Source organism: Heteronotia binoei, chromosome 11 (genome assembly GCF_032191835.1).
Source record: "Heteronotia binoei isolate CCM8104 ecotype False Entrance Well chromosome 11, APGP_CSIRO_Hbin_v1, whole genome shotgun sequence".
Lineage (NCBI taxonomy): Eukaryota > Metazoa > Chordata > Lepidosauria > Squamata > Gekkonidae > Heteronotia > Heteronotia binoei.
In genome coordinates this window covers 13496113-13520068 of record NC_083233.1, presented here as the reverse complement: position 1 = coordinate 13520068, position 23956 = coordinate 13496113, and the positions used below count along the sequence as shown (strand labels likewise).

The following is a 23956-nucleotide window of genomic DNA, read 5'->3' as shown; positions in this document are numbered from 1 at the left end:
CACACCCTCTCTGTGACCTCACCCCCCTGCTGGTGAACTGGGCCACGGCCCAGCCACTGACCTTTGTGGGTTGTAGAGTAGTTGAGGAAGTTGGATTGAAAATTTCTTCTGTTTGCCAAAGATGAGAAAACATCAAAAAATGTAAGTGGGATTTGAATTGGTGAATTCAAATTGGTGAATTGGTGCAGTAGTGATTTTTTGGCCAAATTGGTTGAAAATGTTAACAAGACACAGAAAAGTGTAAGTGGGATTTCTGCATTTTGCTCCCATGTCCATATTCTGCTCCTCTTTCTCTCCCTCTCCCCCACCAAGGCTGCAGGGGGTGGTCCCAAAAGTGATGCTCAGCATCTGTTGCAACACTCCAAGGTGGCGTTCTCCTTGCGGGTGGGGAGGAAACCTCAGCCTGATGTTCGGCCATTCCTTCTCATACGAGCCCCTCCTTAGAGAGAGAAGGAGACCTGGAGTCCAAGCCCTGGAGGCCGCTCTGAGCTGGCCATGACTCAGCCTCAGGAAGGGGCCCTCTGAGATCTGTACTGTTTCCCACGGGTTTGGGTTCCCAAAAAGAAGGCGCTACTCCTGGAAATGGGTGAGCTGTAACAGCTGAGCTCTGATGAGGCTGGGGCTGCCAATCCCTAGGAGGGGGGAGGGGACCCCCCAGTTTGGAGGTCCTCTCCCCACTTCAGGGTCATCACAACACAAGGTTTGTGGAGGGAAATGTCTGCTGGACACTCCATTATACCCTTTGGAGACCGATTCCCATAAGTTATAATGGAGAACTGATCTGTGGGTATCTGGGGCTCTGGAGGGGCTATTTTATTTGGTCAAGGTAAAGGTAAAGGTAGTCCTCTGTGCAAGCACCAGTCACTTCCGACTTTGGGGTGACGTCGCATCACAACGTTTTCACAGCAGACTTTTTAATGGGGTGGTTTGCCATTGCCTTCTCCAGTCATCTACACTCCCCCCCCCCCCTCCCCAGCATGCTGAGTCCTCATTTTAAGACACCAAATTTTCAGCATAGCATCCGGTGGCTTTCCTCAAAACACCCCGCCTCAAAAAGATTGGGCCGGGGGTCCAGTTCTATGAGCCCCCAAAGAAGGTGCCCTTATCTTTCATTATTTCCAAATGGAGGGAAGGCACTTAAAAGGCCAGCTGTCTCTTGAAATGTGATGGCCAGAACTCCCTTTGGAGTTCAGTCATGCTCGTCACACCCTTGCTCCTGGCTCCACCCCCAAAGTCCCCGGATATGTCTGGAGTTGGACCTGGCAACCCTACAATAGTCCCCAGCTCCTCTAGGGAAAGCTCCCCTCAGCTGTTCTCCTTCAGGAAGGGGCGGGGAGGAAGAGCTGAAGATACTGGCTTGCCTCACAGGGTTGCTGTTAGGATGCCTCTGATGGTGATGCCATAAGAACATCAGAGAAGCCACGTTGGATCAGGCCAATGGCCCATCCAGTCCAACACTCTGTGTCACATAAGAGAAGCCATGTTGGATCAGGGCAATGGCCTATCCAGTCCAGCCCTTTGTGTCACATAAGAACATCAGAGAAGCCATGTTGGATCAGGCCAATGGCCCATCCAGTCCAACACTCTGTGTCACATAAGAACATAAGAGAAGCCACGTTGGATCAGGCCAATGGCCCATCCAGTCCAACACTGTGTCACACATTGGCCAAAAAACCCCCAAGTGCCATCAGGAGGTCCACCAGTGGGGCTAGAAGACCTCCCACTGTGTCCCCTGCCAAGCACCAAGAATACAGAGCACCACTGCCCCAGACTGAGAGTGCCAGCAATAGGCTGTGATAAGAGCCACGGATGGACCTCTGCTCCAGATGTTGATCCAATCCCCTCTTGACGCTGGCTATGCTTCTTGTGCCCTTTGCACACGGGAAAGACTGCCCAATCCTCTTCCTGACTAAACGGGAATGGAGAGTCTCCACATACCCTGGACTTTCACTAGAACCCAGGAAGCTGCCCCAAAGACGAGCAATACCCACACAGGAATCTGGCCTGCTGGAAAGGAGCAGGCCACTGTGGAGGGGTAGGGGCTTTCCCCTGCACCCCGCCCCCGAGAGAGAGAGAGAGCCCCCAGGGCAGCTGGATGGACCCCAGAGCCCCAACCAAGAGGTTCCAGCCAGTCCCGCTCAGCTGCCCCCTGCAATTCATCCCGAGGATCTAGAGGGCCAGGCCCACAAATGGCAGTCCCCGTGGCTGCAAGGCCCACTCCTCCCCTTCTCTGTGCTCTCTTCTAGACTTCAGAGGCTCCGGGCGGTCTTCAGACGGGGCAAGGTTGACCCCCTGGCTGTGGACAGCCAGAGGAAGCCAGCTGCTGGTAAGGAAACCCTCCCTCTGGGCTCATGTGCCATCCCTAGCAGGGAGGGGGCAGGGAAGCGGTGGGCCTGCCGGGAAGGGGGGCACGCCTTGTCCTCAGGCACGTGGAGGGTCTTCACGAGGAGCGCTTTGGGGACCAGGCCGATCTGCCTCCCTTGGGGTGAGGAGAACCTTTCCGCTCGAGGGCCCCAGGGGGTGCCACAACGGCCCCCACAGGTTTAGTCCTTGTTTTGTACTGGAAGAGATAGGGCACCTATGGGAGACCTCATTGCCTCTTCCTCCCCCCCCCCCACATCGTATTTCCCCAGTAGTCCTTACAACCATCCCCCTCCCTCCCCTCCACCACCTTATCCCTCCCTCCGATCTCTTCCCCTGGCAGCCACTCTTTCTTCCCCGCCTCCCTGGTACACCCTTCCCTCCTCTACCTTGCTTTTGTGTTTAGCCTTCCCCGTTCCTCCCTCTCCAGCTTCACTCTTCCAGTCCCATCCCGCCTTACCCCTTTCGGTTCATTTCCCCCTCTCCCAGTCTTGCTACTCACTGAGGCTGAGCATTCCCAGCAAAGTTGGAAAGTAAGAGCTGTGTTGTTTTAACTCTAAAAAGATATGTCTCTACTCTACTCGTCTCAACGAATGTTATCATTCCCTTGTCCGTTTCCACTCTTGGGTAATAGTTAAACTGAGTAGGATGGATGTATCGGCTTAGAGAAGAAACAGTATTGACAGGATCTTTTTTAAGACTTCCTTGATTATATACTAAATGTAGATGTTTATAGTTTTGAATGGCATTTCTCTTATAATACAATTGTATTGCCTCCTACTTCCTATGATCTGGATTCCGATGGCTAAACAAGGCTTCAGTCCTCAGTCATCCATCAGGGTGCTGCAAATTCCTCAGTGATTTTGCTGGGCAGAGAAACGCCCCCTGCTGGACACTTAGGAGGACACTGTGAGCCCAGCAGGGATCTTTGCAGAGTGCAGGGAGCAATGTTCCCTCTAAGCTGCAGAGTCTTGTGAGCAAAAATTCTACTTTGGGAGCTCCTGGCATTAAAGTGGTGAGCTCCTGCATCAATTCTTGTGCCCTGGGGCCATCCTTCCTGAGCTAAGACAAAAAGGTGAGAGCTGGAGGCTAAAAATCTGTGAGCTAGCTCACGCTCACTCAGCTTAGAGGGAACACTGGCAGGGAGAAATGCCAAGGAAGGGCGCAGCCGCCTGTTGTCCAGAAGCCAACTCACAGCAGGGAAGAGAGTCTTACCTGCTTCCCCCCCCCCCAAAAAAGAAGTCCCTGGGGAGGCTGCCAACACTAGCCCTGCTGTGGATCTCTGCACTGCAAAAGGAACAGGGGAAATGGGCACTGGGGCTTGAGCACCCCAAGTCAGAAGCGCTCGGGATTTGACTCCGGCTCCTCCTGTTTCCGACACCAGCACTCCTTTCTCGCCTCTTTGTTCCTTGGGGTCAGTGGCAGTACGGCTGCCAATCCCCGGGGGGGGGGGGGCAGGGGATCCCCCGATTTGGAGACTTTCCCCCTGATTATTGGGTTATCAGAAAGCAGCGGGGGAGGGAAATGTCTGCTGGGCACTCCATTATACCCTATGGAGACTGGTCCCCCTAGGGGATAATGGAGAATTGATCCATGGGAATCTGCGGCTCCAGATGGGCTGTTTTTTGAGGTAGAGGCACCAAATTTTCAGCATAGCATCCAGTGCCTCTCCTCAAAACAACCTCCGAAATTTGAAAAGATTAGACCAGGGGGTCCAATTCTATGAGCCCCAAAAGAAGGTGCCCCTATCCATTCTTTCCAAATGGAGGGAAGGCTTGAAAAGGAGGATGGCCCCTTTAAATGTGATGGCCAGAGCTCCCTTTGGAGTCCCGTTGTGCTTGTTGCACCCTTACTCCTGGCTCCACCCCCAAAGCCTCCTGGCTCCACCCCCAAAGTCAGACCTGGCAGCCCTCGCTGGCCGTGCTGGGGAACCCCTGGGGGCTGCCAGGGACTTCTGGGGCCCTCCCTCTGCCCCCCCCCGAGAGCCCCTTCCAGGAGCTTTCCGATCAGGGCCCTGGAGGCTGTTGCTCCAACGCAGGGGGCTGATGCTGCTGGCAAAGGAGGCGCTTCCAGGACCAAAGACCAAGTCCCACACTGAGGAGCCTTCCCGGCCCTGAATTGGCCGTTTTCTCAGCTAGCTAGCAAAGGAGGGGAAGGGGGAGGCCAAAAGAGACCAGGTCTCAGAGAAGCCACGAGAACCTTGAGTCGGCCCCCTGGCTTCAGGGAAAGGCGGAGTCTGGACTGCAGAAGCCCACCCACCAGGGGCGCAGGCAGCAGGAAGGAGCGACGGCATCCCTGTCAGCACTCTGGGAGTCCTGTGGGGAAAGAGGGGCTGGAGACACCCACAGCCCCAGGTGCTCTGGAGGACCAGAGAGGGACTGGGTCTCCAAATATTGGTTGCCAGGAGATAAAGAACTTCTATTATATTGGAACTTTTCCAGCTCCCAGAAGGCCAATTAACATTTTAAATAAGCTCTCTAATATTGAAGGAGGCCCACTTCCTCAGGGGCCCACAGGGCAGCCTGGCCAGTCCGCCCCTGCCCAAAGCCCCCGAGATCCCCAGGGAGACTGGCAGAGAGACACTCCTCCTGCCTGCTTCCTGCCCATCCCTCAGAGCCACTCAAGCAGCCTCTTGGAAGCGACACCCAGTCCAGGAGCCAAACAGAAAGGGCTGGTGGGGAGCAAAGCTCGGGCGGCAGAAGGACAGAAGAGTCCCAGACTCTATTCTCCGGGCCCTCTCTCCACAGCTCCACCATCAGCAGCAGCAGATGAATTGAGGGGCCCCAAACGCCGGGACCCCGCTCAATTTGTGGCGGGGTATCTCGGCGGAAATTATAAGGTAAGCTCCCCCACAAACAGCACAGGGGCCTCCTCCAGAGCCCTTGCCTCCGCAGACCCCAAGACGTTGCAGACGGACGCCCTGCCTTTTGGGCTGCAGGCCCTTCCAGAGTTGTCTCGCTAGAGCTCCAGGTCCCAAAGGAAGGGTTTGGGGTGAAGGGGGGCCTGCCAGACAGCTGCCGGCTGCCTTGAAAGAGGGGCTTTGCAGAACAGGGCGTTCCTCACCCACCCACCACCCCCGTCCCCTGCAGAGGGGTTCCAAAAGCTCCACCGCTGGGCTGCGGGCACCTCTGGGAGAGAGGGACATTTGCTTCCAGGTGGCCTCTGTCTGCAAAGGATGCTGGGAACTCTCCCAGAGGCCTCCGGGGGAACCACGGAAGAACAGCCCCCAAGCGACCCTGACTGGGATGGCCAGACCTTCCGGGCCAGGGGGGTTGCGACCCCTTTCCCTGCCGCCCTTCTCGGCCAATGGGGAGGGGTTCGTTTCCAGGGAGACGGGTCTCTTCTCAGCACTAGTGAAAGCGTAGCCCCCCCCCCCTTGCCCTCAGCCCCACAGCAGGGACCCACAGGGCATCCTTCACCTTGCTCAAAGCCTCCCTCTTATAACGTCCAGGCCAAGAAACAGCAGGCCAATTTTTTAAGGGCGGTGGAATCGGTATGTTCAGCCCAACGAAGAACGGGGCGCAGGACTCTGCCCTTTCCTAAGGAGGCCGTGGGGGAGGCGGTGAAGGTGAGTGAGACTCCGGGCCAGCATCCTCATGAGAAGGGGGTGGGTGGGAGGGCCCCGGACTGCCTGGGAAGGGGCTGGGGGGTGGAATTCTGCCTCCTGATTGGTTGTTTTCCTGGGAGGTGTTTGTGGCAAGGAGATGGTTCAAGGCTTCACCTTTCCTCCTGCCCTGGAAACGCTTGGGGAAGGCAGGGTGGAATCCCTCCCACCCCAGAGAGCCCTGAGGACTCCTGAGCAGGTCTCCGAGATGCAAAAGAGCCCGACTCAGCGTGGGGAAGGGAGGGGAGAGTGTGGGGCGGGAAGGGACCCACTAGAGCCCACGGAGCGCTGACCTCTTCTCTTTTGCCCTCCGTCCGTCTCTCGCAGGACATCTTACAGGAATCGGCGTTCCAGCCATCCCCTAATTTCATCAAGGGGATGGCTGTGATTTCCAGCATCAGGTACGCCTTCTGGGGAGGGGAACTTTGTCCCCAGCAGTCAGACAGAGGGGAGCTCAGTGAGGCGGAGGGGAGGAAGCGGGACACCTCGGGGCAGAGCCAGGAAAAGGGAAAGATCCCCTGGTCCTTGAGGGGAAGAGGCTGCCCAGGGGGCCCTCAGTAGTGACAGCCACATTCCGAGGGCAGCCCCAAAGAGCAAGGAAGGGGTTTGTTCAGAGATCGGCCAGACTGGAGCTCTCCCCCCTATGACATCACAGAGGTCAACCCACGGCTTCGCTTCACCCCAGGAAACCATGACCGATGAGCCGGAGGGTCCCGCCCTGTCCTCCCTCCAGGCTTCCTGGAGGCTCCTTTGCTCTCTTCCCCGAGGCCTTCTGCTCTGAGCTGACTCTGCCCCCTTGTGGCCCGTGAGGGAGTGTGGGGTGGCTCAGGGGACAGGTGTCTCTCCCTTCCCGGACGGAGTCTAATCCTGCCCTTCCATCCTGACAGCCGATTCCAGCCGCCCCTGGAGCAGGAGGTTCGCGGCCGGGTGGTATCCTGGGCTCTCCGGACCACCCTCAATGGGGGCCCAGGCGGGGCCGACCACCCTGGCCAGGTAGGTTCCCTGCCCTTCGCCTGGTCGAGGGTGTGGCAAACGGGCCTGCTGGTCCGGCGGCGCCTGAGGCCGTGCCTTTCCTGGAGCACTTTGGGGAGCGCTGCGCTTCTCAGACGAGGAAGGAAAGAGGCCCCGGGGACGCGGTGCTCAAGCCCCATGGACCTGCCTCCAGCAGGAGAGTGAGAGGCGGGCCTTCCAGGCACGCTGCGGGGAAGAGGCGGGGAGGGGGATCCAGCACCCCCTCACCAGCTCCGTCTTCCTTGCAGCGACTGCAGGCTGAAGCGGAGGCGGGCCTCCTGCGGATGCTGCAGGAGCTGCTAGGAGAGGACCCGTCCGCATTGCATCTGGTGGGCATACTTCAAGTAAGTGTGCGGGAGAGAAGATGGCGGCCCCCGTTGAGGCAGGCTGGGTGGGGGAGGGAGCAAGCCTCACAGCTGCATCCCCACTGGGGCCCCGCCTCCATCGGCTGCTCGGGAGCCCCCCCCCCCGATGCCTAAGGGTCCACAGCAAAGCCAGTGGCTTCTTCCCTGGGGATACGGGGCCAAGAGCCCCCAGCTGGGAGCTACTCAAGCCCCCTCAACCGGAGGGTTCCCTCCCTCCCTCCCTCCCTCCTTCCCTCATGGAAGAGCCTCAGGGCCCCCTTTCTTTTCCTTCCACTCCCCCTCTTGACGGTGCAGCTGGCCGAGGGGGCTTTTCCCTGCTGTCCCCTTGGAAGAAGACCCCTGGGCACAGAAAGCTCAGCCTGACCTCCTCCTTGCCACCGTCCCTTTCTGCCCCCACCTCCTGTTCTCCACTGCCTCGGCCATCTTCCCCTTCTTCTGCTCCCCCCACCCCCGGCAGGGAAAGGAGGCGGAGACATCAGAAGTGGCCCCAAGTGACCCACTGTGCTGCAGAGGGCCTCTAACACAGGGGTGGCCAAACTTGCCCAACATAAGAGCCATAGAGAAGAAATGTCAGGTGTTTGAGAGCCACAAGACAGGAATGTCAGATGTTTGAGAGCCGCAAGGCAGGGAGGGAGGGAAGGAGGGAAGAAACGAAGACAGATGGGGAGGGAGCAACTTTAACTTTAAATGCCTTCTCCAAGCCATTTGGCTTGGAGAAATAATTTAGAGAGAGAAATGCCTTCTCCAAGCTGGCGGACGAGGCAGTGGGGGCTTGGAGAGCCACATAATATGTGTGAAAGAGCCACATGTGGCTCCCGAGCCACAGTTTGGCCACCCCCTGCTCTAACGGCTGCACCACTCTCCCACTCACAGGTCCCGGGCTCTTTCTTTTGGGTCGGGAGCCTGGTGCTTGATAGAGAAGGATTCAGAGTCCCCTACCTACAGGGGAAAGCCGTGGGAAGCTGGAGTGGGCCACGTGTTGAAGCTGGCCCCAGCTCCTGACTGGCGGGGGGTCCTCAGAGCCCTTCCGTTCCTCCCCCGGGAGACCTTCTCCCAGAAAGAGCCCGCCTGGCTGGCAGACCACTCCCCCGATCGCTCGGCCTGAGGCCCAAGGTCAGGAGGGATGCAGGCAGCAATCCCACAGGAGCAGAGCCCCCATTGAAAAAGGTGCCGCTTGCTTCCACAGCATCTCGCCTACTGGATGCAATGCGGACGGCCCGAGGTTCGATCGCGGGCAGCCTCCCTAGCGAGCTCCCTCCTGCTCCACGCAGCCCAGCACCTGCCCTCCCTCCAGGTAAGTGGGAGGAGTCCGGTGGTGCAGCTGGCCTCTCCCATTCCCAGGGCTGGCCTCAAGGGCTACGGAGGGGGGTGCCCATCCCCAGGTGGGGCAGGGGACAAGGGATCCCCCTCCGCCAGAAGCCAGCCTCGAAGCAACAGACAAAGGCCACGCTCTTTGTCTATTTCATGCTTCATTTGCTAGAGTGATAAACATTTGTATCGTTTGTTCTATTTGTTGGAGGCTGGTTTTTGGCGGAGGTGTCTCCCTTGTTCCCTGCTCTGTTGGTTGCCGGATCCCCAGCAGAATTACAAGCGGTGCCTCTTCTTCCTCTTCCTCTAGATGACTGTCGGCAGTGTGGGCCACCTGGTGGTGGAGCTGGCCGTCTCCCTGGTGGACCCCCACCTAAACATCCGGGGGAAAGCCAGGGAAGTAATCGGCCAGCTCCACCAACTGCTGCTCCGCCACCGGGGTAAGTGTGTGGGCTGGAGGGGACCCGCAGCCTTCTCAGTCGCCCATCCTCCCCTTTCTGACACTGGTACAATCAGGGCACAACCTCTGGCCACAGAGTCCATTTCCTACCCTTTCCCTGAACAAGCCTCCAGGATGCTCTTCCCACTTCTCCTCATGGCTCCCCCAAAAGGTGGGGTGGGGGGGAGAAGCGCAGCAGAGCCCTTTGACGGTCCCACTCCGAAGCCTGGTTTCTGGGCTCTGGCCTTGGAAGAGTGCCACGCTGACAGGGAAGGGGGTCAGAGTCGGGGTCCAAGAGAGGAGGGCTCAGAGCCCCTTGCCTCAAAACCTGTTCCCATCCTGAGGCGAACGAAAGACCCCCAGCCAAACAGCCAGAAAGGAACACTGCTGTTCTGTGTGAGGCAGCCCAATCTCAGCTCCTCCTGTCTGTCTTCTTCTCAGGGGTGAGAAACATCAGGGTGCTCCGCTGGCCGGAGCACCCAGAAGAGCCCCGGATGGAGGGCTACCTCCAGGTAGCCCATACAGGAGAGGTAAGGGGATTCTCCGTGGTGCCGGAAAGGCCTTGTCCTTGTGAGAGGGAGGGGCCAGGGGGAAGAGGGAGGTCTTTATTCCCCTCCCTGCCCAGGAAGGCCGGGAGGCAGCCGTGGGAATTCTTTGGGCAGTGGTGTGAAGGGGGAGATGGCCCTCTCTGTCTCCCTCAGGAAGGCCACGGCTCAACAGGCAGACATTTTGAATTCTGTGCACCCTCAGTGTGCCAGTCCCTTACTAGCCTAACCAAAAGAGAAGGGGCTAGTCCCTGCCTCCGGGACTTCCAGGTCTCCATTGGCAAGGGAAGGAGGCAGGGGACGGAGGGAAGGTGGAGGCTGGGCTACCCAAAGGAAGAGACTCCAGAGAGCTGCCACCTCCAGGGCTTCAGCTGGAAAGAAGGGAGAGGACTCCAAGGGTGCCTTGTTGTTTTCAGGTGTTCCGGGCCCTCCTGAATGAGGAGCAGCGGCAGGAGTTCCTCCTCGCCGGTTGGGAGCAGGCCTTCTGCCTGGCCCAGGAGTGGGTGAGAGAGGGAGGGCTCCTCCTTCTCTTCTCGCTCCTGGGCCGGGCAGAAGAGCTTTTCCGGGGGGAAGAAGACGTGAGTATCTGGGTGAAGCTAGAATGGGCTGGGCAGGGGAGTGGAGGGGAGGGGAGGAGGCCAACCTTTCAGCTGTTTGCTGAGAGAAAAGGGAGGGCTTGAATCATTGGGGGCATTTCCCACCCTCCTCCAGGGCGATGACATCAGAGCCACCCTCTCTGCCCGTTTGTGGCATCTGTGGCAGGGCAGAGAGGTCCCCCCGGAAATGAAGGAGCTCCTGCCGGAGACAGGTAAGGCCCGTTTCCACAAAAGGGGGGGCAGGGAGAGAGGTGTGTCCTCAGCGGCCCAAGAGGAGCCCAAGCTGCTCCTGCTCCACACCAAGGCCCCTCACGGGTCACCTCAGCTGGTTCCTGAGTGCCCCTCTGAAACGTGGCTGAAAGGGACCAGCCCAGAGGCTGCTGGGTCTCTTCAGTCCAAGGCCAGGCCAAAGCGGGCTCCTTCTGAGGAAGCCGTTTCCCACAGAGGGCAGGTTTCCCTTCCCAGCCTGAGACCTCATCTGGGGCGGGGAACCTGCAGTCCAGAAGCAATCCCTCCATTTCTTTTTGACATCTGTCTGTCTGTCTTCTCTTCCATCCAGAGGAGTGGGGGCAGGAGAGGAGAGCGGCCAGTCCCAGAGTGAGGCGATACCAAGTCAGTGGCAGCCATTTTCTCCCCCTGGGTCCCTCACAGAGGCTCCTCCCTTTCACTTCCCCTTCTAAGCCCAGCCCACTGTCTGCTCTCCTGTCATGGCCAACAAGGGCCTCCCAGTTCCAGGAGAGGGACGACAGGCCTCGCCTGCCTAATGTTCCTGCCCGCCAGGCCGGGCGATTCCCTTACTTCCCGTTTCCCCTTGAAACGGCGCGCTGGCAGTGATTGGCCCCCGGAGAGCCTGGCTGCATGAAGAGGCAGGGGGAAGAGAAGGGCCGTCTGGCTGAAGCTCTCTCTAGAGGCGCTCCCTCCATCCTTTGGGAGTCTCCCGAGGGGTGGGCGGCAGGGGTAGGATCTCTTCCCCCATGCCTGCTGGAATGTCCCAAGACAGGCTCAGGCAGCGGGGGGCTTTCTCCCTCCCCAGGGGTGCAAAAGCAGGGAAGAGATCTCCCCCCTCCATTCTATCCAGTGGAGCCATAGGAGAGAATGGATCTGGGCCCAGCGACCCCCGGAGAAGGGGGGGCACAAGCAATCAGTTTTGCTGCCGCCAAAGGACTCCTGCGTCTCCGGAGTCAGGAGAGAGCTCCAGCCAAGCGGTGTGGTTCCCCTCTCTCCCCCATGCCCCTTTTACAAGCATGTGGGGGTGACAGAGCCGAGGCTGCAGTTCTAGTGCCCTTGGCCCCGCCCCCACCCCTGCCCCAGGCAGACCCAGCAAAGCGAGGCTGGGGCGAGGCTTGCTCTCCTCCGAGCCCGATTTCCCTTGCAAGGGTTTAGAGGAAAGCACATGCCAATGCGCCACCCTGCTCTCGGCTTCCCAGGTTTGCGCAGACCTGGGGAGTTGAGAGGGGCAGGGTGGGGCAAGGGGCCCCCCCAGCACCCCTGTAGGTCAGGAGGCACTCTAGGTGGTTGCCTACCTGGCATACTCCCACGCACCGGATCTGGGCGCTGACGTTTGCAGGGGCTGCTGGAAGTGTTGGTGTGTGTCGGTGCCGGGGATGGAGCCCAAGGCACAGCTGAGACTGGAAAGCTTTCCTCGGTCACTTCTCCCTTCTTCAGGAGCCCTCTTGCTCTTTCAGAAGGCAGAAATGACTCAGGAAAGCTCATTCATACCTGCCACATGTTGTGTTGCTTTTTCCGGTACTCCTGGCCACTTGCTTTAAAGAGGAAGCTCTGATGATGATGATGATGATGATGATGATGATGATGATGATGATGATGATGATGATGATGATGATGATGATGATGATGATGATGATGATGATATCTGTGCTATTGAAGATGGTTGGCATGGTTTTCTGTTGCTTTTAAAAACTCTCTCTTTTTCAATTGTTCCCCCTCCCTCTCTGTCCAGCTTTTTGAGGCAAAACCACCCAGCCCAACTGAAGAACACCTGCTGCAAAGGGCTCCTGACGTCCAAAGGCAAACCAGGGAGTTTCCAGGTCCGGGAGAGCCAAAGCAAAACTGGGGACTTCACTTTGTCCATCAGGAGGAATGACGAGGTGACCCACATCAAGATCCAGAATATGGGGAACTACTACGACCTCTATGGTGAGAAGTTTGCCACTTTGCCTGAGCTGGTCCAGTACTACACCGAACAGCAGACTCTGCTTCGGGAGAAGAACAGCAATATCATAGAGCTGAAATAACCGCTCAATTGCCAGAATCCTGCCTTGGAAAGGTTTTATAATGGCCACTTGACAGGCAAAGAAGCCGAGGGGCTCCTGACGTCCAAAGGCAAACCAGGGAGTTTCCTGGTCTGGGAGAGCCAAAGCAAAAGGAGGGACTTCACTTTGTCCATCAGGAGGAAAGAGGAGGTGACCCACATCAAGATATAGAACGTGGGGTACTTCTACGACCTCTATGGTGAGCTGGTCCAGCATAACACCGAATAGTAGGGTCAGCTGCCGGAGAAGAACAGCAACATCATAGAGCTGAAATACCCCCTCAATTGCCAGAATCCTGCCTTGGAAAGGTGGTACAATGGCCGCTTGGAAGGCAAAGAAGCCGAGGGGCACCTGACCTCCTAAGGCAAACCAGGGAGTTCCTGGTCTGGGAGAGCCAAAGCAGATAGGGGGACTTCACTTTGTCTATCAGGAGGAATGACGAGGTGACCCACATCAAGATCCACAATATTGGGAACTACTATGACTTCTATGGTGAGAAGTTTGCCACTTTGCCAGAGCTGGTCCAGTGTTACACCAAACAGCAGAGTCTGCTGAGGGAGAAGAACAGCAATATCATAGAGCTGAAATACCCCCTCAATTGCCAGAATCCTGCCTTGGAAAGGTGGTGCCATGGCCACTTGACAGGCAAAGAAGCCGAGGGGCTCCTGACGTCCAAAGGCAAACCAGGGAGTTTCCTGGTCTGGGATAGCCAAAGCAAATGGAGAGACTACACTTTGTCCATCAGGAGGAAAGAGGAGGTGACCCACATCAAGATATAGAACGTGGGGTATTTCTACGACCTCTATGGTGAGCTGGTCCAGCATAACACCGAACAGTAGGGTCAGCTGCCGGAGAAGAACAGCAATATCCTAGAGCTGAAATACCCCCTCAGTTGCCAGAATCCTGCCTTCGAAAGGTGGTACAATGGCCACTTGACAGGCAAAGAAGTCGAGGAGCTCCTGACATCCACAGGCAAACCAGGGAGTTTCCTGGTCTGGGATAGCCAAAGCAAATGGAGAGACTACACTTTGTCCATCAGGAGGAAAGAGGAGGTGACCCACATCAAGATATAGAACGTGGGGTACTTCTACGACCTCTATGGTGAGCTGGTCCAGCATAACACCGAACAGTAGGGTCAGCTGCCGGAGAAGAACAGCAATATCATAGAGCTGAAATACCCCCTCAGTTGCCAGAATCCTGCCTTCGAAAGGTGGTACAATGACCACTTGACAGGCAAAGAAGTCGAGGAGCTCCTGACGTCCACAGGCAAACCAGGGAGTTTCCTGGTCTGGGAGAGCCAAAGCAGATGGTGGGACTTTACTTTGTCAGTTAGGAGGAAAGAGGAGGTGACCCACATAAAGATATAGAATGTCCGGAACTTCTACGACCTCTATGGTGAGCTGGTCCAGCATAACACTGAACAGTAGGGTCTGCTGCCGGAGAAGAACAGCAACATCATAGAGCTGAAATACGCCTCAATTGCCAGAATCATGCCTTGGAAAGGTGGTATAATGGCCACCTGACAGGCAAAGATACCAAGGGGCTCTTGACGTCCAAAAGCAAACCAGGGAGTTTCCTGGTCTGGGAGAGCCAGAGCAAATGAGGGGACTACCCTTTGTCCATCAGGAGGAATGACGAGGTGACCCACATCAAGATCCAGAATATGGGGAATTACTCCGACTTCTATGGTGAGAAGTTTGCCACTTTGCCAGAGCTGGTCCAGTATTACACCGAACAGCAGCGTCTGCTGCGGGAGAAGAACAACAATATCATAGAGCTGAAATACCCCCTCAATTGCCAGAATCCTGCCTTGGAAAGGTGGTGCAATGACCACTTGACAGGCAAAGAGGCCGAGGGGCTCCTGACGTCCACAGGCAAACCAGGGAGTTTCCTGGACTGGGAGACCAAAGCAAAAGGAGGGACTTAACTGTGTCCATCAGAAGGAAAGAGGTTGTGACCCACATCAAGATATAGAACGTGGGGAACTTCTTCGACCTCTATGGTGAGCTGGTCCAGCATTACACCGAACAGTAGGGTCTGCTGCCGGAGAAGAACAGCAACATCATAGAGCTGAAATACCCACTCAATTGCCAGGATCCCACCTCGCAAAGGTGTTACAATGCCCGCTTGCAAGGCAAAGAAGCCGAACAGCTCCTGCCGTCCAAAGGCAAACCAGGGAGTTTCCTGGTCTGGGAGAGCCAAAGGAAATGGGGGGACTTCACTTTGTCCATCAGGAGGAATGACGAGGTGACCCACATCAAGATCCAGAATATGGGGAACTACTACGACCTCTATGGTGAGAAGTTTTCCACTTTGCCTGAGCTGGTCCAGTACTACACCGAACAGCAGCCTCTGCTGCGGGAGAAGAACAGCAATATCATAGAGCTGAAATACCCCCTCAATTGCCAGAATCCTACCTTGGAAAGGTGGTGCAATGACCACTTGTCAGGCAAAGAAGCCGATGGGCTCCTGACGTCCAAAGGCAAACCAGGGAGTTTCCTGGTCTGGGAGAGCCAAAGCAAAAGGAGGGACTTAACTGTGTCCATCAGGAGGAAAGAGAAGGTGACCCACATCACAATATACAACATGGGGAACGTCTACGACCGCTATGGTGAGCTGGTCCAGCATTACACAGAACAGTAGGACCTGCTGCCGGAGAAGAACAGCAACATTATAGAGCTGAAATACACACTCAATTGCCAGAAGCCTGCCTTGGAAAGGGGGTAAAAAAGGCCGCTTGACAGGTAATGAAGCCGAGGGGCTCCTGACGTCCAAAGGCAAATCAGGGAGTCTCCTGGTCTGGGAGAGCCAAAGCAAAAGGAGGGACTTAACTGTGTCCATCAGGAGGAAAGAGAAGGTGACCCACATCAAGATCCAGAATATGGGGAACTACTACGACCTCTATGGTGAGCTGTTCCAGCATTACACAGAACAGTAGGATCTGCTGCCAGAGAAGAACAGCAACATCATAGAGCTGAAATACACACTCAATTGCTAGAACCCTGCCTTGGAAAGGTGGTACAATGGACACTTGACAGGTAAAGAAGCCGAGGGGCTCCTGACGTCCAAAGGCAAACCAGGGATTTTCCTGGTCTGGGAGAGCCAAAGCAAAACTGGGGACTTCACTTTGTCCATCAGGAGGAATGACAAGGTGACCCACATCAAGATCCAGAATATGGGAAACTACTACGACCTCTATGGTGAGAAGTTTGCCACTTTGCCTGAGCTGGTCCAGTACTACACCGAACAGCAGCCTCTGCTGCGGGAGAAGAACAGCTATATCATAGAGCTGAAATACCCCCTCAAATGTCAGAATCCTGCCTTGGAAATGCGGTATAATGGCCGCTTGAAAGGCAAAGAAGCCGAGCAGCTCCTGACATCCAAAGGCAAACCAGGGAGTTTCCTGGTCTGGGAGAGCCAAAGCAAATGGGGAGACTTCCCTTTGTCCATCAGGAGGAATAACGAGGTGACCCACATCAAGATCCAGAATATGGGGAACTACTACGACCTCTATGATGAGAAGTTTGCCACTTTGCCTGAGCTGGTTCAGTACTACACCGAACAGCAGCCTCTGCTGCGGGAGAAGAACAGCAATATCATAGAGCTGAAATACCCCCTCAGTTGCCAGAATCCTGCCTTCGAAAGGTGGTACAATGGCTATTTGACAGGCAAAGAAGCTGAGGGGCCCCTGAAGTCCTAAGGGAAACCAGGGAGTTTCCTGGTCTGGGAGAGCCAAAGCAGATGGGGGGACTTCACTTTGTCCATGAGGAGGAAACAGGAGGTGACCCACATCAAGATATAGAACGTGGGGAACTTCTACAACCTCTATGGTGAGCTGGTCCAGGATTACACCGAACAGTAGGATCTCCTGCCGGAGAAGAACAGCAACATCATAGAGCTGAAATACCCACTCAATTGCCAGGATCCTACCTCGGAAAGGTGTTACAATGGCCGCTTGAAAGGCAAAGAAGCCGAACAGCTCCTCACGTCCAAAGGCAAACCAGGAGGTTCCTGGTCTGGGAGAGTCGAAGCAAATGGGGAGACTACACTTCGTCCATCAGGAGGAATGACGAGGTGACCCACATCAAGATCCAGAATATGGGGAACTACTACGACCTCTATGGTTAGAAGTTTGCCACTTTGCCTGAGCTGGTCCAGTACTACACCGAACAGCAGACTCTGCTGCGGAAGAGGAACAGCAACATCATAGAGCTGAAATACCCACTGAATTGCCAGGATCCTACCTCGGAAAGGTTTTACAATGGCCGCTTGAAAGGCAAAGAAGCCGAACAGCTCCTGACTTCCAAATGCAAACTAGGGAGGTTCCTGTTCTGGGAGAGCCAAAGCAAATGGGGAGACTACACTTTGTCCATCAGGAGGAATGACGAGGTGACCCACATCAAGATCCAGAATATGGGGAACTACTACGACCGCTATGGTGAGAAGTTTGCCACTTTGCCTGGGCTGGTCCAGTACTACACCGAACAGCAGCCTCTGCTGCGGGAGAAGAACAGCAATATCATAGAGCTGAAATACCCCCTCAAATGCCGGAATCCTGACTTGGAAATGTGGTATAATGGCCGCTTGAAAGGCAAAGAAGCCGAACAGCTCCTGACATCCAAAGGCAAACCAGGGAGTTTCCTGGTCTGGGAGAGCCAAAGCAAATGGGGGGACTTCACTTTGTCCATCAGGAGGAATGATGAGGTGACCCACATGAAGATCCAGAATATGGGGAACTACTACGACCTGTATGGTGAGAAGTTTGCCATTTTGCCTGAGCTGGACAGTAGTACACCAAACAGCAGCGTCAGCTGCGGGAGAGGAACTGCAATATCATAAAGCTGAAATACCCCCTCAATTGCCAGAATCCTGCATTACAAAGGTGGTGCAATGGCCACTTGACAGGCAAAGAGGCCGAGGGGCTCCTGACGTCCAAAGGCAAATCAGGGAGTTTCCTGGTCTGGGAGAGCCAAAGCAAAAAGAGGGACTTAACTGTGTCCATCAGGAGGAAAGAGAAGGTGACCCACATCACAATATACAACGTGGGGAACTTCTACGACCGCTATGGTGAGCTGGTCCAGCATTACACAGAACAGTAGGACCTGCTGCCGGAGAAGAACAGCAAGATCATAGAGCTGAAATACCCCCTCAATTGCTAGAACCCTGCCTTGGAAAGGTGGTACAATGGACACTTGACAGGCAAAGAAACCAATGTGCTCCTGACGTCCAAAGGCAAACCAGGGAGTTTCCTGGTCTGGGAGAGCCAAAGCAAAAGGAGGGACTTAACTGTGTCCATCAGGAGGAAAGAGGAGGTGATCTACATAAAGATATAGAATGTCCGGAACCTCTACGACCTCTATGGTGAGCTGGTCCAGCATAACACCGAACAGTAGGGTCTGCTGCCGGAGAAGAACAGCAACATCATAGAGCTGAAATACCCACTGAATTGCCAGGATCCCACCTCGGAAAGGTGTTACAATGGCCGCTTGAAAGGCAAAGAAGCCGAACAGCTCCTGACGTCCAAAGGCAAACCAGGGAGTTTCCTGGTCTGGGAGAGCCAAAGCAAAACTGGGGACTTCACTTTGTCCATCAGGAGGAATGACAAGGTGACCCACATCAAGATCCAGAATATGGGGAACTACTACGACCTCTATGGTGAGAAGTTTGCCACTTTGCCTGAGCTTGTCCAGTACTATACCGAACAGCAGCCTCTGCTGTGGGAGAAGAACAGCAACATCATAGAGCTGAAATACCCGCTCAATTGCCAGAATCCTGCCTTGGAAAGGTGGTACAATGGCCACTTGACAGGCAAAGAAGCCGAGGGGCTCCTGACATCCAAAGGCAAACCAGGGAGTTTCCTTGTCTGGGAGAGCCTAAGCAAAAGGAGGGACTTCACTTTGTCCATCAGGAGGAGAGAGGAGGTGACCCACATCAAGATATAGAACGTGGGGTACTTCTACGACCTCTATGGTGAGCTGGTCCAGCATTACACCGAACAGTAGGGTCTGCTGCCGGAGAAGAACAGCAACATCATAGAGCTGAGATACCCACTCAATTGCCAGGATCCTACCTCGGAAAGGTGGTACAATGGCCACTTGACAGGCAAAGAAGCCGAGCTCCTGACGTCCAAAGGCAAACCAGAGAGTTTCCTGGTATGGGAGAGCCAAAGCAAATGGGGAGACTTCCCTTTGTTCATCAGGAGGAATGACGAGGTGACCCACATCAAGATCCAGAATATGGGGAACTACTACGACCTCTATGGTGAGAAGTTTGCTACTTTGCCTGAGCTGGTCCAGTATTACATCGAACAGCAGCGTCTGCTGCAGGAGAAGAACAGCAACATCATAGAGCAAAGGCAAACCAGGTGTTTCCTGGTCTGGGAGAGAGAAAGCAATTGGGGGGACTTCACTTTGTACATCAGGAGGCATGACGAGGTGACCCACATCAAGGTTTAGAATGTGGGGAACTTCTACGACCTCTATGGTGAGCTGTTCCAGTATTGCACCGAACATCAGCGTCTACTGCGGGAGAAGAACAGCAATATCATAGAGCGGAAATACCCCCTCAATTGCCAGGATCCTACCTTGGAGAGATGGTACCATGGCCTCTTGACAGTCAAAGAAGCCGAGGAGCTCCTGACGTCCAAAGGCAAACCAGGGAGTTTCCTGGTCTGGGAGAGCCAAAGCAAATGGGGGGACTTTGTCTTGTCGGTGCTGATGAATGAGGACAAGACTGACACAGGGGACCGGAAGCTCTGTGTGACCCACATAATGATCCGGTATCAGCCGGATGGGAAGTACGATGTCAGAGGTGGTGAGCACTTTGACACCCTCACAGACTTGGTGGAGCATTACACGAAGAACCCCATGGTGGGAAAGTCTGGGGCTGTGGTGCATCTGAAACAGCCTTTCAGCACCACAAGGATCAATGTAGCCAACATTGACAACTGAGTGAAGGAGCTGAACAAAACAGCCGACCAAAGCAAGAAGTCCAAGCAAGGACTCTGGGAAGAGTTTGAGAGGTTGCAGCAACAGGAGTGTAAGCTCCTCTATCCTCGGGAAGAAGGGCAGTGTATGGGAAACAACGGGAAGAATCGCTACAAAAATATCCTTCCCTTTGACACAACGTGAGTGGCTCCCCGAGACGTGGATGAGAGTGCTCCCCGTTCCGATTACATCAATGCCAATTATATTGAGAATATGGACAGGGAGGAGCAACCCTGACAGTTCAAGCACTTCCAGTTCTTCAGCTAGTCGGACCATGGGATTCCCAACTGTCCAGGAGGCATCCTGCACTTGCTGGACTAAGTCAACCAAGTTCAGCAAAGCTTTGCAGATACTGGGACGATTGTCGTGCACTGCAGTGCTGGAATCGGACAAACTGGCACCGTCATCGTGATAGACATCTTGATGGACACCATTTACAGGCAAGGCTTGAATTGCGACATCGATATTCCCAAGACAATCCAGAGGCAGGACTCTGCAATGGTACAGACCGAAGCATAGTCCAAGTTTGTCTATATGGCTGTGCAGCAATACATCGCTAGGGGCACCCAAGGGCAAATGGTGCCCGAGGCAAACTCCCAACCCCGCCCTCCACAGTGCCCCGCCTCCCCCCGGATCCCTCCCTTGGCCACGCCTCCTCCCACCCTTCCCTCCCAGGTCAATTTCAGTGCCGCGGAGACGGTGCTTGAGCATCACACTCCCTGGTGGGCCATCTAAAGCCGCCCCCCGCTGCCGCCACCGCCAAACATCTGATAAAGACTACGAACGCCTAAGACTCACTCAAAGTCAGCACTGTGGGGCCAGCCAGCTGACAGGCCACAGCAGGAAGGAAAGGGCCCATGCTGCCGCTCCCTCCTCCCACTTCCTTCCCCTCCAGGAAGTGGGAGGTGGCGGTGGTGGCGGCGGATGCCCTTTCCTTCCTGCTGCAGCAGGCCAGCCGGCCCCACAGCACTGACTTTGAGTAAGTCTTTCGCGTTTGCAATCTTTATCAGGTGGGCGGCGGTGGCAACGGGGTGGGGGTCGGCTTTAGATGGCCTGCTGGGGAGTGTGGCGCTCGAGCGCTGGCTCTCCGGCACTGAAATTGACCAGGGAGGGAAGGGTAGGAGGAGGAGGCATGGCCGAGGGGGGGAAGCCGAGGGGAGGTGGGGCGTTATGGAGGGCAGGCTCGGGAGTTTGCCAAGGGCACCATTCGCCCTTTGGCCACCCTGACGATGTATTGCTGCACGGCCACGTAGACAAACTTGTACTGTGCTTCGGTCTGTACCATTGCAGACCCCTGCCTCCACACCATCTGGATTGTCCTCGGAATATCGATGTTTGCCGAGGGAGGGAGGGGGGAGCCAAATTTGGCACCCCCTACCTCCCCGCGCCCTAGGCAATCCCCAACTTTGGCTAGTGGCAGGGCCGGCCCTGAACATCACCACCGAACAGAAGCGGCTAGAGGAGGAACAGAGAAACACATGGAAAGAGCGGGAATACTTGAATATCAGATACCTTCCAACAGAGAAACCCAGGTCCCCTTCACCAGGGGCTGATGATGAATCGTCCTCCGTCTATGAGAACCTCAAGGTCAAGACCCCAAAGGTTGCGGAGAGGAACAGCTTCGGGAGATAGTAGTTTGAGAAGCGCATGCACGGACTTCAGCGAGAGTTGTGCCCCTCCGCTTCCCTCACCTCTATTGCAGCCGTCGCTGCCAACACCTCACCACCGCTCCGACACCTCAGCACCGCTTCAACATCTCACCACCGCTCCGACACCTCAGCACTGCTCCGACATCTCACCACCGCTCCAACACCTCACCACCACTCTGACACCTCAGCACCGCTTCAACATCTCACCACCGCTCCGACACCTCAGCACTGCTCCGACATCTCACCACCGCTCCGACACCTCAGCACTGCTCCGACATCTCACCACTGCTCCGACACCTCAGCACTGCTCCGACATCTCACCACCGCTCCGACACCTCAGCACTGCTCTGACATCTCACCACCGCTCCGACACCTCAGCACTGCTCCGACATCTCACCACCGCTCCGACACCTCAGCACTGCTCTGACATCTCACCACCGCTCCGACACCTCAGCAGTGCTCCAGCACCTCAGTACTGCTCCGACATCTCACCACTGCTCCGACACCTCAGCAGTGCTCTGACACCTCCGCACTGCTCCGACATCTCACCACCGCTCCGACACCTCAGCGCTGATTCAACACCACTGCTCCGACACCTCAGCACTGCTCCGACACCTCAGCACTGCTCCGACACCTCAGCACTGCTCCAACATCTCACCACTGCTCCGACACCTCAGCAGTGCTCCGACATCTCACCACCGCTCCGACATCTCACCACCGCTCCGACACCTCAGCAGTGCTCCGACATCTCACCACCGCTCCGACACCTCACCACCGCTCCGACATCTCACCACCGCTCCGACACCTCAGCAGTGCTCCGATATCTCACCACCGCTCCGACATCTCACCACCGCTCCAACACCTCAGCACCGCTCCAACACCTCAGCACTGCTCTAACATCTCAGCACCGCTCCAACACCTCAACACCACTCTGACACCGCACCACCGCTCCGACACCTCAGCACTGCTCTGACATCTCACCACAGCTCCGTTCCTTCCTTTGTTCTCAAAGCACCACTGAGCTGAGAAGAAAAATGCATCTCAACAAATGTTAAAACGTCTGGTTATCAATGACCATTTTCACACTCCTCCCCCTTTCTTTTTTCTGTACCCTTTTCCTAATTATATAATAAAAGTTATAGGAAGAATCGCTAAGTGCAGCTGCGGAGCCCTGTTGTCCTCATGGGCGAGTCCTGGGGGATTCTTTGCTGTGTGATTGGCTCTGGGGAAAACGGGGAGGAGTCCCAGGAGGATCTCAAAAGCACAGCCACAACAATCCCAAGCAAGCGGGGAGGGGGGTTGCAAGCTCTTGCAGGAAATGGGAAGGGAACACAAGAGAACTTGGGGGGGGGGGGCTTCCTGAAACTGACCAGGGTTTGCAACAGACACGGCAGCAGCAAAGCCTTTTCTCCCCCGCCCAGCCCCTTCACTCAGGGCCTGGAGGATCCGCGGTGGAGCCAGAGGGATCAGTGCGGGGGAGGGGGGAGTTACTCTCCTGCTCCAAAGATTTCCTGGTGCGTGTCCTAAAATAGCCTGGCGACCCCCCCCCCAGTCTTTTCAATGGGGCACACAGTGCAGTATTTTTAAAAAATTTACCATGGCACAGATATTATTTCCAGCAGAGAAAAATTCCCACCGACTGGTGATATATTTCTAAAGATTAAAGAAGCATTCCCTGCTTTTGAACAGAGCTTTCTCCCTCAACATGGTGTTTGCCAGGCCTGTAATCACAGTGGGAGGGGGGAGGGCTGTGGGAGCATTGCCCCCTGACTTCCAGGGGTTACTCTGGGGCACAGCCTACTCCCCCCCCTTTTTTTTTTGCCATGGCTGAGCCAATGAAGCAGGAGAGATGAGCAGGGCACAGGGCACTGCAACAGCAAAAGCAGCAGGCAGAAAGGAGGAAGGCGGAGGAGGGGGAGGAAGTTGCACGGCTGGAGGGGGGGGGAGGGGGAATGGATGGAGCTGCTGGGGAGGGAGAGAAGGAGGGGGAAGGAAACCCCCCTGTTTGCATGCAAAGTGCACTCCCTTCTTGGCTCCAAAGGCTTAGGGTTGGCTGCCTCAACTTGGCCACTTTCAGAGCCTCCAGCTTTTGCCTCTACCCAGAAAGCTTCTGAGAATCAGCAAGGCCTGCAGTGGATGGGAAAGGGGGCCCCTTGACTTTTTAAAAAGCCGCCCAACATTTCAGAGCCTGGCTACAGCCCTTGTTTTTGCTGCTGCTGCTGTCCGGCCAGGAAAGGGAGGGAAAGAAGTTTTCTTGGTTGACGATTAAGGGTGCAGAGAAGGGGGAGGATTACAGGAGAATGTTGTTGCCCTTTGCTACTGGTCACGCATGAGCCTGGAGGAAGTAGAGAAGGAGGGAAGCCGGACCCAACCTATCCATGCTCAGTTTGCAGGTGGGAGAGAGGAAGAAACAGAAAGAGCAGCCCCGGGGAGGCTGGGTCCCGATCTTTTCTGGCAAAATGCACCGCCTTGGGACTGCATCCTGAGTGTCAAGTGCCTTGCCATGAATCATGCTTTAGTATTAGTTTGCTTGCTATGCTGTGCTTCCTTGCTGCTCTCGCTTCCTTATCTGTGTAACAACACCAAGATTCCTTTCCGCTGACCTGAGAAGTTACTAAGGAAACTCCAAGGCCAAAGTATTGATAGTGAGCACCTGTTTTGAGAAGAGACTGGGCAGTTGGGGAGAGGAGGACCATTATCCTAAGTATATATAAAGGGGAGGGTCACTTGCTTGGCCCGCCAGTCTTAGCAAAACCCGTTTTGCTACCAGTATCATCAGTGACTAAATAAACTGCCATTTATCCAGAGGACTGTTTGTA

The 23956-nt window shown here is 55.6% G+C and overlaps 1 pseudogene; it reads left to right on the top strand.

Annotated features, from left to right (window-relative positions):
- The first annotated feature begins 1919 nt into the window (after nt 1-1919).
- Nucleotides 1920-21141, top strand: LOC132578956 (tyrosine-protein phosphatase non-receptor type 11-like; annotated as a pseudogene).
- The last annotated feature ends 2815 nt before the right edge of the window (nt 21142-23956 follow it).